General features: G+C 42.9%; 1 protein-coding gene across 1 annotated transcript in view; it reads left to right on the top strand.

Annotated features, from left to right (window-relative positions):
• NCKAP5 (NCK associated protein 5) overlaps positions 1-13,631 on the top strand; it is a gene marked incomplete at its 5' end in the record, with an annotated part of 361,561 nt that overhangs the window by 105,189 nt on the left and 242,741 nt on the right. The gene's annotated exons all lie outside the window — the stretch shown is intronic.

The following is a 13,631-nucleotide window of genomic DNA, read 5'->3' as shown; positions in this document are numbered from 1 at the left end:
CTAAATTCCTATCCGGGACAACATTTAATACAGAGGAAATGGAATAATACCAGTGATGAAATTCATTCAACATTCACAGCCACATATATATTTTTAAATGCACTATTTAACTCTTTTTTTTTTTTTTTACCCAAAGGCATATAAGTGGTGACAATCTTTATTAATATATAGCCCGATATATAGTAATCTTCAGGGAATAATTTAATCTGCATAGTTGAACACCTATTTCACCTTAGTTCTTATCGAGGAAGAAATAATGGTTTCTCGGATTTTTCAGGTGAATGCCTCTCATGTACAAAAAAAAGTGACATGACAGTACTAGTTTGTACCCATCTCTCAGACTTCTTGGCCTATAGGACATAAAGTGGACATAAAGTAGTATTACAGCATCTGCAGCACACAGAATTTACGATATGGACTTTATCACTCACAAAGTTTATATTTAATTCCTGCTTTCTTTTGAAAACAGTGAAAAATAATTGGCAGCAATAATTGAAGTTTACATTTAAAATTACAGAGTTCAGGAGATTATTTTTGTAAGAATGAAGGTGATAACATTATATGTGGATGACACTACTATGGTTAAATATAAATGAATAATAAAAGATTAAAAGATGAAGAAGTCTTTGAAAAGTAGCAGGGGTATAGACTTTTATTATGAACAGACGTTCAGATGAAAATTCAGTGGGTTTGGAAAACTGGAGACAGGAATTTATTTTTAATATTAGTTTATTTTTAATATAATTTTTACAGGGTATTGGCATAAAAAGTTAAGACTTACAATAAGCATTACAAGATAAACCGTTCTGGTTTTGCCAGTCTTCTTTGAACAGTTTATTTCTCTCTTTTAAAGCTCTGGGATGTTTTATAGTGGGGATTATGCTAATAGCTCACGCTACGCAGGGCAGGACTAGGCTGGCTGCAGCCAGGCAGATGTCCTAATAAATCAGCATAGCCCTCTTCTCCGACTTCATTATGCTCTTGATTTGTGACTACCACAGTTTTAACCCAGTGGGTCACTGGGCGCTGAACCTGACATTGACCGATAACCCCTACTTTACTCTCGGCCAGCTAATAAAAAAGACAGACACAAATTCTGGCCATTTAGCGTTACTTACAGCCGGGACAGATTTATCGCGGCCAGGCTAGGACAGAGGAGACTAAAGCCGATGTCATGGTTCGCATATCAATTTTACATTTCCCTTACATTTCCACCCGTACAATGGGACTCTAAAAGACATGTGGGGGCAAAAATTTCTTTTCATTTTAAAGGACGACTGTTTATACACGGCATTAGCATCTGCTGTGGAACATTTATTGCTGTAATTGCCGTCCCAGGAGAACTGACTATGGTTAGGTCACGTTTTATAGCTTTCTACTAAAATAGACCTTTAGCCCAGCTTCAGATGTTCTGTTGTTTAAAACCTTTACAACAATGAGCGAAGGTACCTCACTGGTATGAGGAGATGCAGACTTTTTTAACATCACTTTTCTTATACTGAACATTTAACAATAATTATTTTCACACGAAGAATGATGCAAATGATAGCATATTTGACTTGTTAGTGGTTCCTCCCTTTCTCAAGTTTAAAGAAAATAAATTTAACCAACTTGAGACAAATTTGACCCCTGTCGATATACATCACCAACATCTATCACTGGAGATGATGCACAATAGTGACCGTGCATCTCAGTGTGTCAGCTTGAACCAGAACACTGGATTATTTTAGACTTCTCTGCCCTGCCCTGTCTGGAAATAACTTTAAATAGGACAGAATTGGGTCAGGGGTAGGGGATCCCCCTGCAGTGTTGTTTCTCCCATAGTCATTTAATGGTCTATCTATTTCAGCTAATGTGTATTACTACATAGAATTTTTATGGCAGAATCACATGGACAATCAAGATGAGATGCAGAAATTTGCTCCTGCAGTCTTTGCTAATTGACCTTGACAATAGAACATAACTTTTAAGTCCTGAACCATAGATCAGCGTCAGCAATGACTAGTTCTTTAACAGAAGAAAGAATTGGTATTTCAGCATAGGGTGCTTGCCTAAATATCCAAGTGTCAGAGCCTGCTCTTAAGACCTTCTGAGGGAATTTTATTAGTAGTACAACTGGAACCAGGACCAAACCTTTGATGCTGAAGGCAATTACTTGCATACATGGAGAAAAGACTATCCCCATATCTAGGATAATTTTACTTAGACTTTGTGAATAGGCATTGTGAATGCAAAAGAGAAGTAGAAAACTGAATCTAAGAACAGAATAGCATGGAATTGCCAATAAAGTGATATGTGACTCTATAGCTGAACCGTTTAATCCTTTGAGGTTTGGTTTCTCCTTCCCCTCCTCACCCACCCTCTTTCCTCCCCTCCCCTGGCTTCCCTCTCATCCACTTCCTCCTTCTCCTCCTTCTCCTCTCCTCATGGATACAGGAAGAAAATTACAATGGCAACATTTCTTTTTAATGCATACCAAACAAAATAAGACAACAATCACAGTTCATTATATATTGATGTAGATAATATTTTCAGGCCTTGTATGTCACTTTGCTGCTACTGACAGAGTGAATAAAAATTACTGTAGAAAGCAGTTTCCATTATCATAACTTTCCACCTAAAGGTTCGTCTTGTCGACAATGAAGAAGATATATAGAAAAGCTAGGAGAATTGTAGGTAAAACATACAGCATTAATTTAGTTACTATATTGACATATACATAATTTTTAAAGTGAATTTTTTAAAGTGAGGATATCCTGCATTTCAGACAAGAGAATTGTAAAATAAATGAAGGATCCACAGCACCTTATTAGGTTATTATAGTAAGGAAAAACACAGAGGGGGATGAGCACAAATGTGCAAAGATGGTGTGGCATTTCTCCATCACTGTACTTTAAAACCAGAGTTTGTTAAATAGGTTTGCCATGCTTTCATCACCGGCATTAGCATGCTTCTATGCTCCTGGGTTTAATGTTTGTATACTAAAGAGGTGGCAAGTAGTAAACAGGTTCCTTTTGCTGTAATCAGAAACTTCCATTGGGAGACCATAATTGCTAAGAAACAAAATAGCTCTGCAAGAATTCTTGATGGTGAGCACAGATTAAAATAACAACTGTGATTAGCTTTAAACTGCTTGACTAGAAAAGGACTAATCTTAGGGGAATAAGTTGCATGGCGAACAAATGAATAACTCTATGTATGATATTACAGTAATGAAGGCTGTGAAAAAAACCAAATGCTACCCCAGCTAAATAAGGTCATGCTCTGCACAAGTATCTTTTTCTTGTCGAGTAACAAGTAATTTGGGCTGAGGGGAATTAAGGTCAAAGCAGACAGATCTTGGGGCTGAAACCCCATTTAAACCCTTTCTGGAAGTTTCTGATAAGTTGCCTCTGGTCTATGATACTTTCGTCAGTGACAGACTGTATTTGGAACGAATTATCTTGCAAAAGTGTTGTAGCCTGTGATCAGCAGGCAGAGATTGGTTTGGTTTGGTGTGGTTTTTAAAAGCATAAGCTTTTTTTCTTCTTTGCTTCTTGATATTCAGTCCACCTGTCTTGTGACACCATCTTGCCAGTGGATAACACCAGGAAAAAGGAGTTTAGTGCTATTAGCCACTAACACCTGCCTCTCATCTCTGCCTCAGTTTTTTGTTTGGCTGGGTTTTTCCTTGGGGTGGTGATGGTGGTTTTTGGTTTTCTTTGTGATCTCTCTACAACGCTGCTGGGTATAGCAGTGGATATATATGATAAATTTGTAAAAAAAACCCATGGATGTATTCCTTTCAGGTTCCTTAGTGTTTGTAGGTGAGGCTGGCCATGGCAAAGCACAAGTGAGGTCGGCAGTTAAGAGTCATTCAGCCATCACAGGTATTCAGATGTTTCCAACCAACATTCTAACAGCATACATGACTCTCTAAAGCTGGGGCTTCTGATTTGTGGCTTTACATGTGAAAAAAGTCATCCAAAATCTACATAAAAACATAAGGCTAGCAAGTCATCTAAAAGAGTCGACAACACCACTTCAGATACTGCTTCAAGGATTAGTATTTGAATATGTGCATTAGGATACCAATTAAAAATGTATCTGATTTTTGGCCAAATGTTCTTTTCTTTGGCTGAGTGTAGTTTTGGATGGTTCAGTGAGCAGTGCAGATGTAGTTACAGGCCACAAAAGGCACTGCCATTGTATTATGTGTGAATGGAAGCGGCTCGCTCCCTCGGACTCCCCGGCACAATGCCCATCTCACACCACACGGGTTAAAGATACTTTTTCATGACTGAGCTGGATGAGAGCAGTGTGGACAATGAGTATACAGAAAAGCAAATGTTTTGGTCTTTGCCTTATAAATCATATTTTTAATAAGATCACTGAAAAGTAAGAGGGAATATATTAAAGATTACAAATGAACCTTATGGACTATGTAAGTCCACTATAAATACTAAATCTGTAATCAAGGGAAGGGACTGGACAGCTGCTAGAACACTTGTTGCAAGATGCAGTAAAGAAGTGCACATTCAAATAGAACTTATCTCAATATTCAAGACTGATCACTGTTTTTTAAACAAATTAAAATAGGCATCTCACAAAAGTTTATAGCTGTTCGAAATCTATCAGTTCCACTAATTCCTGATCAATAAGTAAACCTCCTTCAACAATGAGTCATTTTAAGTCTGATTTGGCATATTTTTCAGAGTATTTGCTAAGCTGAATTAAAATTAAGCTCAATTTGATGTGCTGTGTTATATTGAGGAATATGACCTGTGATGATTTTAGCATTTTACATTCATAACAAGTATTAATTTTAAATAATACGGTTCTCAGTCTGTTTCCTTTAATTGGAGAAGACTCCCATTAACACTGCCCATCGACGCTGCATGAGTCAGGAGTGAAGTGTCAAGCCTCAGTTATTCAAGTCATTACATAAAGGAATTGGAACCCTTTGAATATAAAATATATTTTATACAGGCAAATATCTCCGTATCTGTGCTAAGCTACTTAGATTTTAAAACTGCAGACAAAAGATGGCAAAGTGTTCTTTAAAAAGTAACTTCATATGATCATGTTTATAAAACTAAATAAATTAACCACTTTTAAATTTAAAAATGATAATAACATCCTGTAATTAATTAGGGATTGGGTATTTTTGCACAGATGTATGCTTGTCATAATAGCGAGACTGCCAGGGCCATGAATTGATTTGTTTCTCTTAAATTAAAAAATAGAAGGCCTTGAGCAAAATATATTCTTTAGATATATTGGGTAGAATAAGGATCACAAATGTTCCCTACCAAGTTGAAAGGAAAAAAACTCCAGCAGGGAAGTATGTGGAAGATCTATTTGACATATGGATGTTTGTTAAAAGCAAAATGCATGAACAGCCCAGAGTAAATTAGATCCTCATTTGTATGCTGGAAAATGAAATGTATAATCTTGGCATGGTTCTCTGTTTGTTTTAGATTTTTCATAAGAACAAACTCTTGTGTGTATGCAGATACACATATTACTTCAGTGGCTACTTAGGGTTAGGAAAAAAATATACTTGGAGCTGATTTTATGTGAAACTGAGTGTGAATGGGAGGTTTTCTGTCCGTGTGTCCTGAAGCACAGACTTTGGTTCAGGTGGCGGCTCCGGGCTCAGCACGGAGCTGAGCGCACCCAAAAGTACCGCACGGGGGGCAACGTCAGACCAGGGGCTCATCTGACACCATACCCCAGCTTTCAGGTAGGAAACCAAATAACAGACCAATATCACCATCCACAAGAAATGAATACGCAATTATCTGTTGGTGTTGCCCAGAGAGTATCTAGTCCTTTTTAAAAATCAAACATTTCCAAATGGAAACTTCTCCGTAGTCTCTTTTTATTATTTGGTGTTGAATTTAATCCTTCACTAAAGTCTAGGCACAGCCACACTTATTCATGTTGAGTCATATTTCACTCTTCAGCTAATTTCAATTATTTTATTGGAATTATTCACAGAGCAAAGAATAATTCCTATGAGTAACAGCGACATTGCCCTGAAGTCTTCTCTAAGATTGGAAAACCATATCTATACGCAGAGCTTCTGTTTTCCTATTTACAGAGGAAAACCTTGATTTGCATCAAGACAACAAATGAGAATTCGGACTCTTATAAAGGATGTCCAAATGTCTCATAGAAATGAGTAGTGCACAGACAGGCTGTGACATGGGGTTTGGGATGGTGGGGTGAGTTTAAGGACAGAGAAGTAAAGAATTTATGAATTTGTTATTTTTAAAGGAATGGTGCATTAGCAATCTGTTTCATTAATAAAGTCGACAAACAGGGCAGCGCCGATGGCCGTTGTAGAAGGGCCCAATGAAACGTATGTGAAGTCATGCAAGTCGGGTTAGCACCTTTCCCTGTAAAGCAGTTTCACTTGTGAAAGAAAAGTTAAATAATCAAGTTGAACATTTCTGCTTCATTCTGTAATGCTCAACCACTTTTATTTTTCCTAAACTACATTAAAGCAAGACTTCAGGACCCCAAATGAGAACAAGGCCTCATTGTTCAAGTCTATACACAAAGTGAGAAATGGTTTTCATCTCCTCAGCCTCGAGGATGAGACAAGAAATAACATAATTCCCTTTTCATGGAGAAAAATAAAATTCTGAATATTGTAAGTAATGGAGCTTATACAAGAGATCTGTGCCTAAGCCAGAGTTTTGCTGTGTCCCAGGTCAGTGTGTGAACCATAAGGCTGGCATTCCTCATGTCACAGCACTGTGTGTTGTCAGCCTGTTCACTCCTCTCTGGGAAATGAAGTTCCCACATCACTGCCTGGAAGTTTAAAAGGTTTTATGGCTTAAAGCAGGCTCGGTGACAATCTTATGCCCTTCTCCATGACTAGGGAACATTTTCCTGTGTCTGTGGTTCATTACATGATGAGGTGTGGAAGGGGAGGCCTGTCTTTGGAAGTGTCCACTCACAACTCTTGTCCTTGGCCCTTGTCACTCCACAGCATAGAAGCCCACGTGAAGGACGTCCCCTGTCAGGGGATGTGTACTGGCAAGGGCAGGAGGAGAGAAGGGCCCCATCCTTGTGTCTTGAGGCAGTTTATTTTAAAGTATATTGCTGTTGCTGTGATGGTGCACTGGTTTTTAATATAGAGAAAAACATGAATGTAGATACCCATGTCATCTGTCTGGGCCTATTACAGGACACCTTTTTTGAGTTGAAAGCAGGACACCTGTACAACCAAAGTGTTGCTGCGACATCGCCTCTTCTTGTTATTTAAGGTTAAGCTTGTACTGATCTATCACTGTCATCGTACAGCCTTCCCCTGCGACACCAGCACCTCTCTGCGGGCGCTGCGTGCCCTGGGCAGCTGCGCAGCCACCCGCGCTGGGGTGCATTCATATTTTGGCAGAAGTGGAGATTAGATCTGTAGCGACGCTTGTCCAGGACGCTCACCTGGTTTTTCCTGTGTAGCTCCAATGCTGACTGTGATCACATGAAAGAGCTTGGGCAGGTACTTCACAGCTTTCTCAAAGTTCCCTTTCATTCTGTAGGATTTGGCTGGCTCCTCGTTTACACACATTGCAGGAGATCCAGCGTGCGCTTCCTATCAGTTCTGCCTGCTGTATGAGCCCTTTTTGTGTTGACAAATTATCTTTTCCATTGCATTATTTCTTAATAAAAGGGCATAATTATCTCTATAGCAACCCATATTCTGGGATATGGTGCATTTGCACATTATTTTTTTTTAATCAGGAGTAAATTCCAACATAAGCTGCTGTAGGGAAAATATTGTGCATTTATAGCATAAACCTGTATAAACATTATTGTAATGGGTTCCACTGGGGACAAGGTTTCAAATATAAGGCAGCATTCATCAGATATTAAAGACCTGAGCATATTTTTTTCCTACTTAAATCAGCATAGCTCGGAATTTGCAAACTCTTGCTGATGTAGATATTCCCCTGAGATTTAAAAAAATGAATAAAAACTTGCAAAATACAGACCTCTTAGTTTTATTACCACCTGATTAGCTAAGCAGAGTCTTAAATAAGCAAAAACCAGAAACCTAGATTAATCTCCAGCAAATGCTTAGCAGTAAGGAGTTACTAGCTTTTGCAAGATACTTAGTTTGCTGTAATTTATGTTGCAGAGGGATAAGCCTATCTGCATCCACGTGGTGCCAGAAAAGGCAGACGACTGTACGGCTCAGTACTTGAGGAGGTTTGACGCTAGTTTGATGCCACCTCTTTAATTCTTCCCAGTTCAGTTCCTGATAATGCCATAGTAAATCCAATATTGTTTTTCATTCAGCAAATTCTCAGTCCTCTACCAGGCAACTCCAGAGCCTCTTAAGCCCTTTTGAGAGAAACAAGTACGTACAGTGTTATTCTTGTAAAGTTTATTGTATTTTTATGGTCTTCCACTCTTCCTGATTGGGGAAGAGAGATCAAATGCAAAGGAAGTACCTGTCTTCCTGCAGAGCCCTCGGAGATCCGTCCACAAACACGGATCAAAGTTGTAAGCACTCTCAGTCCTTCTTTTCTCTAATAACACTGTTATAAATGCTTAAAAACAATAGCCAGATGCTGTCCTTCTCCCAGTGATGGGAACGTCAGGGATTTCCTTTCGCTTCTGTTCTGCCATGTGTAAATGGGCAAATAGCAGCACTTGACCCATTCTTCAGTCAATTCAAAAAATGCAGAATTCTCTTGCAAGATATAAATTCTAAATTTCCATTGAGGTCAAGAGAAAACCATTACAGCATCCTTTTTAGGCTGATCATATCCATCAGCAGAAGGAGCTGATGGGAACAGATGTCGGCACAAGGCAGCAGCCAGACTGTGAGTCTTCCTGTACTCCTTACCGGTCTGTACTGGGAAATACCAACATGGTTATTTGGGACCAGTTTGCTCTGGAACTTCTCTTTGAGCGGCTGATCCATTAAGTGATTTTGCTACCAGCTCAGTGCTCAGTGAGTGTCCCCATCAGGTGCCATTGTGCAGATTGATGTCCCTGAGAAAATGAAAAAATTGCTATACTGAACAATTACTTCATTTGTCAGTTAAGTTTCTATATTTAAAACGATGGCTATCACTAATGTATCGCGCTACTGCTATCACCTACTTCATTTTAGTGTTTTGAAGTATGAGCATTGCGTTTTCAGTATCGCTCCAAAGCAATGGTAAGCAAAGACATGAATTTTCTTTGAAGACTAGTGTATCGTCTTATAAATGTCTATGCTAGATAAAATTGGGCAAGCCTAGGGACAAGAAATAATTAATGATTTGTAACATGTACTTATTGCTGTGTATGAAACTGAGACACTATTAATCTTAAAGAGATACAGAAGAACAGTATCTCAGTTGTCAGTAACAGTACAGCACAATATGCATAAAAAACACTTTCAAGCTGTAATTATAGCTTTAAATTGTAGATAAATACCGGTTCTTTTAAGTTCTAAATCACTTCTAGTTACAGAGTAGGACACCAATTCCATTGCTTTTGATTTCAGTGGATGTAAGCCTGGACCTCAAAATAATTAAAGAACTGGCAATACATGTTTTCATTCCCGTAGTCCTGTTTAATCTAACATATCTGTTGAAATAATTCAATGATTTCTCTAGGAATCTGGGAAAGGAGGACTGTGCATAGACGTGGTCTTCAAATAAAAGCTTTCTATGCAATAATTTGTGGTCTAATAGAAAGACCTGTTGACTAGGCTAGCACAGGATTTTAAGATCTGCAGAATCACACTTATGAAAGGATCGTAATTATATTGGTGATTTTACTGCATCTTGAATACCAGTTGCAGTTCTGGTCCCCCATTTCAGAAAAGGTGCAACAGTACTGGAAAAGTTCGGAAAGAGGGCAGAAAGGGGTAATCAAAAGCATAAGATGGCTTCATTTATGGGACAACTGGGACTCCTGAGTCTGAAAAAGCAGTAACTTAGGCAGGGGAATGACAGCTAAAAACGTGAGTAGCATGGAGAGCAGCAAATTGCTGCTTCTTTCGATGCAGGAAATACAGGACATGGTTGCAACTAACAGGTGGCATATAGAAAAACAAATGAAAGGCAGAGATTTTTCATGCAGTGTGTAAGCAACGTTCTGAGCATCTGCAAGAGGGTATCGTAGATTTTAAAAGCGCCCCTGGGTTCAGCTGAAGACTGGAAGAGATCTAGTGAGATGTACTAAACACAGAGAGGGCTCGGGATGTCCCTGAGCTCCAGCAAAGTGTTGTACCTTTCTCTGGACATTGAGGTTTGCCCTTGTTAGAGAAATGATCCTGAGCTACACAGACCTTTTGGGCAGATCCAGTGTAACCACCCTTAAGTTACCCAGGCATCAAAAACCATTTAGCTTTTGCAGTTTTAATCACTAATTATAAAGGAATCTGGATACGTGATTTAGGTTGACTGTGCAAGCAACAGGCATTATAATGTGATTATATTTTATTGGGATGGTATCATTTCTATTTAAACAGAAAATTAACATATTTTAAACTCAGTAATGAAAATTAGTTCTTAGGAGAGTTGCTCAAAGTGTTTCCCTGCACAACAAAGCAATTAAACACATCAGTAGACATTACTTCAGTACTACGTGACTGCTACAGGATCATGGTTTAAACAATCAAACCCTGTTCTAATGGAGAATAGGAATCCATTTAGAGACCCCAAATTCTACTGAATTTGGAGAATCTGACCTTTTATCTGTCATTCTGGCTAGTTCCCTTCTCATGCTTCGTTGCAGCTTTATTTCACAGGGTTTTGTAGTATTTAAGAACATCACTTTATCATCTACTCAGACTTGCAACATAGTATAGGCTTTATACTTGACCCAATTACACTCAAACCCAAGGACTTTGGCCCAGGACTCTAGGACAGCCCTCAGAAAACTGAGCTGTTGTGTCTCACCAGAGAGACCGAGGTGCCTGTGTGAGCCGCTGTCCTGGAAAGGACACTGTGGCAGATTCAAATAATTTTGGAGGTTCCCATTCTGTACTAGACAAAAGGAATGCCATTAACACACCTGGCTGCTGGTTTATCTAACACACCACGGTCACGCATGTGGCTGCAAAGATTTTCTTGGTATCACCACAGGAAGATGTTCCTTCTCAAAAACACACAGTTTTCAGCTACAGCCAATCTGTTCAGTAAAATCCGGGTGTTACTTCTGGTGGTATATTTAATTCCAGAGACTTATTGATTCTTGAGAGCATATTACTCCTCTGCTCAGAAACCTCCACATTCAAAATCCAGCAAAACTCCTGCCACCTTCACTTTTGAAGCTTTATTTCGCTAGTATTTATTCTCATTTCTCATTCTCAGATACAGCTCTACCCTTTAACTTTTGCCTCAGCATAATGAGGAGTTACTTTGTACCTCGTGTTGCTTGCAGACTCTTCACTCCAGCATACCCAGCTGTCTCGTTTGTATCATCTCAGGTTTTCTCACTTTGTTTTCAAGACCACTATCTCACATGTTCTGTAATTAAACCAGAAAATGCTGCCTGAGCTCTTGCTCATTCTGCACTTAGGTTCTCTTAAGTGGATTGTAGCTAGAAATGACCTGATCACATTGAAAAATAACACCAGTGTGATCTACTGTAACTGGGAAAATTGTTTGACTTGCAATTTATTGACTGCCAGGTGACAAAGCTATCAGTGATTCTTTATCCATTAAACACGAGGTCTTAAAAGCATGCCGTGCACGCCTGGGACTCTCCATCCACCTGAAGTCTTGTAACACACAGCCGGGCCCCAGCAGCCTTGCGGGGCGACCTCTCCGGGCAGAGCGCGGCCACCCAGCGCTCCCCGGGTCACCGCGGGCCGGGCGGCTCTGCAGCGCCGAGAGCCACCGCTCGTAGCCTCCGAAAGCAACCGAGGTGGCATCACTCTGAGGTGAGCGTTTCATTTCGGGCTGTGCACAGCGAGGCCTTTTTCCCGCTCCCACCGGCCAAGGGCGGCCTGAGGGCAGCTGCCCCGAGCCCGCCAGGAGGACGCTGCGCGGCGCCCGCCCCCGGCCGCCCCGTCCCCGGGCAGCTCCCGCCGGCCGCCCCCGGCCCGGGGGACCCCGGCGGCCCCGCCGCCGCACACAATGGCCGCCCCCGCCCGGCCCGCCCCCCCCCCCGCCGCGGCGAGCCCCTGCTGCCGGCGCAGATTTGCGGGAGCCATTCAGTTGCGACCGATTGCGATCGCGGCAGATGGGCTGGATCTGACAGCCCCGCTCCTCCGCGGGGCCGGGGGCGGAGGGTCCCGGCCGCCGCGCTCCCCGCCCCGCCGAAAGTGCCACCCCGGGCGCCCGCCCGCCCTCCCCAGGCACATGTTACGCGTCCCGCGGCTGCGACGGGAGCGGGAGAAGCCGCCGCGGCGGAACAAAGCGGAAGAGGCGAGCGGCGGCGGGGCGGCCGGCCCGGGGAGCGGCAGCCGCTCTGCCCAGGCGGGGGGCGGCAGCGGGGGGCTCCCCGGCCCGCCGGGACGCGCTGCCCCCACCCGCCGCAGCATGCTCCACCGCCGAGCAGGTAAGGAGCCGCCCGCGCCTCCCTTCCCTCACCTGCCCGCCGCGCCTCCTGCCCGCCCCGCCGCCGCCGTCTCCTCCCCTTCCCCGGCTCCCCCTCGCCGGCCCCGGCGGCGCCCGCCGCTCCCCCGCCCGGGGGGCGCGGAGCTGCGCGGGGACGGGCGCGGCCCGCGGGCGGGGGGAGGCACCTGCCGCCGCTCCCCGCCGCCGGCCCGGCCTCCTCCCCGCCCCGCCAGCCACGTAGCCCGGGGCGGCCGCGCCCGCCGCAGCGCCGTGCGGAAGGCCGGGTGCCCCGCGGCGCCGACCGGCCGCGCTCCGCGCCTGCAGAGCTGCCTTCGGGCCGGAGGAGCCTCGAAACGCCGCGGCCGCGGAGAGCCAGCTCCCCGGGCAGCCACCCGCGCTGATCCCAGGGCGGCCGCCCCGGAGCCCCGCACCGCGCCTGTGCGCGCCCGGCCCCGCCGTGGGTTCTGCCCCTCCTCGGCCGGGGAGAACGTGCAGTCCGCCTTTTTTCCTCCGTTTTCAATCTTGTGGCGCAGGGAGGGAAGCTGGTGGTGTCAGCATTGGAGCCCTGTTGCTTCAGAGGCTGCAGGTTTTGTTGTGTGCCTGGCAGGAGCATCCTAACGAGCTTTATTTCTTTTTTTAATTTTCATTCCTGTTTGTTCAAAGATTGAGTTCTCCACATTGTACAAATCACCAGGGGGAGATTGTACTAATGGGAGAAGTACATTAGGCAGAAAAGAGGTCTTTTTGAAATGAGTTCGAGTTAAAATACACAAAGCAATAGGGTGTAAAGTAAATGCAGAGTGCTGAGTGACCCACTGCTGTCTGACCAGGCTTTCAGTTGTTGATTCTGGTGGCTTTAGTAGCGTGTTAGATCTACTGTCTATTTTCTGAGATCGGTTTACCCAGAAAATGACTGAAATAAGGTAGAGTAAGTGTGATTTGGCCTTGGATTTTCCTTTAGGAAGAAAGCAGAGCCCTATAAATATTACATTGTTGCTAACTTGATGTATGTACAATTCTTTTTCTTCACATAATAATATAAAATTGACTCCTGAATTGAAATGATTTATAAACATCCACTGTGAATTTTTATGTCCCTTAACACTTGATATTCCAGATAAACCCCTTGTT

Source organism: Streptopelia decaocto (genome assembly GCF_964273445.1).
Source record: "Streptopelia decaocto genome assembly, chromosome: 6".
Classification (NCBI taxonomy): domain Eukaryota; kingdom Metazoa; phylum Chordata; class Aves; order Columbiformes; family Columbidae; genus Streptopelia; species Streptopelia decaocto.
Note: the sequence above shows the minus strand (reverse complement) of the source record. Positions and strands in the feature narration are given on the sequence as shown.